This window comes from Triticum dicoccoides, chromosome 3B (genome assembly GCF_002162155.2).
Source record: "Triticum dicoccoides isolate Atlit2015 ecotype Zavitan chromosome 3B, WEW_v2.0, whole genome shotgun sequence".
NCBI classification, from domain to species: Eukaryota; Viridiplantae; Streptophyta; class Magnoliopsida; order Poales; family Poaceae; genus Triticum; species Triticum dicoccoides.
In genome coordinates, this window is record NC_041385.1 from 186,338,532 (window position 1) to 186,341,649 (window position 3,118).

Sequence of the window (3,118 nt, forward strand, 5' to 3'; positions counted from 1 at the left end):
ACAAATACCCAATGTAAAAAATAATCGTATAGAACAAAGTTTGCTTCAGCTATAGTATTATTAGTTTAAATTTACCTCTAAGATTAAGTTTCTCTTCAATGGTTGAACTGCAATATCGAATTAGCTATACTGTACTCCTTCCGTCCCATAATGTAAGACGTTTTTGCAAACTAACATAACCTGCAAAAGCGTCTTATATTGTGGGACAAAGGAATTAAGTTTAACGTAGGTAAAATTTGCATCACAAATAGGAACTCATATAAGAACTCGCATCACGAACACGATAATTTATACAACAACCACAAGATATGAACTCTTCATAAAATCACAGTGTCACAAATCACATAACCAAACACAACAGAAAACAGATGTATAAGTTCAACACTGAAACAAAGATGAGAATTTAGGGTTAGAAAGATTGATAGATAGTGTGATGTGTTAAACCTCGGCTAGTTCGTTGATTTGACTCGGAAGAATTGACAAGTGGAGTTGGACGCACCGCCGCCATATGAATCAGATCAAGGTAAGGAGAGCAGAGGCGATTGGGTGGCAAAGGGGGGCGGCATGCGCACAAATCCTAGGAATTCCCTATTGGACGCATGTTGCGTCAAATTGTCGACGAATCGCATAGACGCATGTGACTAGCGAGCGATTTTTGGGCCGGCCCTGTAGCGTCTACAGGTTCCAGTTTTAGGAACTTTCTAGAGCGTTCCCAGCCGGTTCTTACTGGTTTTGGGAACCATCTAGAAGGTTGCTAAACCGGTTTTTTATTTTTCCTTTTATTTTCTTTTTTTACTCTTTCTGTTTTTTCTTCTTCCTCTTTTTGGTTCTTTTTTCTTTTCTTTTCGTTACTTTTTCTTTTCTTTCAGTTTCCCTTTTCAAGTTAATTTCTCAACAAATTTTTCTTTCTTTGATTTTTTTATTTCTTTTTCTTTTCTTCTCTTTCTTTCAAAATTTATTCAAAATATTTAAGTTTTTTTCATGTTTCCAAAAAATGTTCTAAAAATACAAAAAATGTTCAAAACTTTCGAAATCCAAAAAATGTTCCAGGTTTCAAATTTTTTCACGTATTCAAAAAAAATCACGCTTCCAAATTTGTTTGGGATTTTTCAATATTGTTCTCCATTTTAAAATTTGTTCTCAAGATTCAAAATATGTTCGTGCTTTGAAATTTGTTCTCCATTTCTAAATTTGTTCTCAAGATTAAAAAAATGGTCATGCTGTAAAAATTTGTTCATAAATTACAAAACATTCTTCTTTTCAAAAAATGTTCAGTTTTCATAAAAATGTTCTCAAAATTCAAAAATTGTTCTCATTACACAAAAAAGTTCAAAACTTTCGAAATTCAGCAAACGTATTGGATTCCATTTTTTTGTTCACCTATTCAAAACAAATTCACGCTTCCGAATTTGTTCTAGATTTTTCAAAATTGTTCTCCATTTCAAATTTGTTCACAAAATTAAAAAATATTCGTGCTTTAAAAATTGTACACAAATTCAAAACTTTCCCACTTTGAAAATTTGTTCACAAATTCGAAAAAAAATTGATTTTTTTTAGAAAATATCCCTGTTGATCAAGTTTTGTTAACAAATTCATAAAATGTTCCTATTTTGAAAAATATGTTCACAAAGTCAAAAATTGTTCACTGTTTTTCAACCTTGTTTGTGATTGTCATAAATTGATCGGTATTAAAAAAGGTTCCTGTTTTATGGAATTTCGTTACCTGTGTCTTTTCCTGATCTTGCTGGTTTTGTTCTTAAGGGTTTCGCGCACTACAATATTCAGATATGCACGCTAGCAGAACTGGTAATAGCACGTCTTTTACATTAAGGAGATCCTGGGTGCTTCGCACGATTATTTTTAGGTCGACTGGCTAACGTTACAATCCGCTTGCTGCTAGTCGCTAGCTTGGGCCGGCCCAGTCAGATTTCCGCCTGTGCATGCGGCCGATGATCTGCCGCAAAGAGCCGAAATCACTAGTTAAGGAGTACTCCTTGCGGAGATCACTCCAACTTCCTCCGGTTGTGACAAGTGGCGCGCTGTATGTGCGCCACTTGTCGCAACCTGGGAGTTTTCCCTTTTTTATAGATCCGTTTATTCAAAACATTTTATCTCTTAAACCGTGCGTCCAAATCTCAAACCGCTTTCGCCGTTGGATTCCTCGCGTCGAGATCTTCAAAACTAGATCCCATCTTGATAGGTTTGATGAACTTTTTTTCAAAAAAAAAACAGGACGAAAAAACCGAACCGGAAACACGGGTTTTTTTCCCTTTCCGAAAGAGGCACGCCCGTGCCTCTGACGAAATCACAACCGTGCCTCTCGCGGAAGCAAAACCGTGCCTCTCGCGGAAGCAAAACCGTGCCTCTCGTGGAAGAAAAAGAAACAGAAAACGCGTTTTTTTCCTTTCCAAAAGAGGCACGTCCGTGTCTCTCGCGAAAGCACAACCGTGCCTCTCGCGGAAGCAAAATCGTGCCTCTCGCGAAAGAAAAAAAACAGAAAACTTGTTTTTTTGTTTCCGAGGAGGCACGACCATGACTCTCGCGAAAGCACAACCGTGCCTCTCGCGGAAGCAAAACCGTGCCTCTCGCGAAAGGAAAAAACAGGAAACATGTTTTTTTGTTTCCAAGAGGCACAACCGTGCCTCTCGCAGAAAAAAAATGCGTTTTTTTGCGCAAAAAAATATTTTTTTTCAAAAAAAAATTTGGTCAAAAAGCTAGGGAAGACCGGTGGAAAACCAAAACGTCAAAAAAACCTGGGAAAAAGCCAAAAACGCGCGCGGAAAAATAAAAAGACAAAAACCGAAGGAAGCGCACAAAGCGCGACACGTGGCGAATGACTGAGAGCGCGCCAAGTGGCGCTGATCGTTGCGGGGCTCCCAAAGAAGCGCTCGTTAATTAGTTGCTCCCGCAAAGAATGGCAGTTAGGAGCTCTCCTAATCCCACGTACGAGCTTTTTTACTGGAGAACACAACGGCCAGGCGGTGAGATTAGAGCCAACAGCCCAATCTGGCTATTAGTGGGCTCCATATGGGCCTTTTTTTTCCTTTTTCCAAAGTTCACGTTGAGGAGATAGGGGGGCCTAGTACGTGTGACATGAGATGTTACGCTAATTCTATAT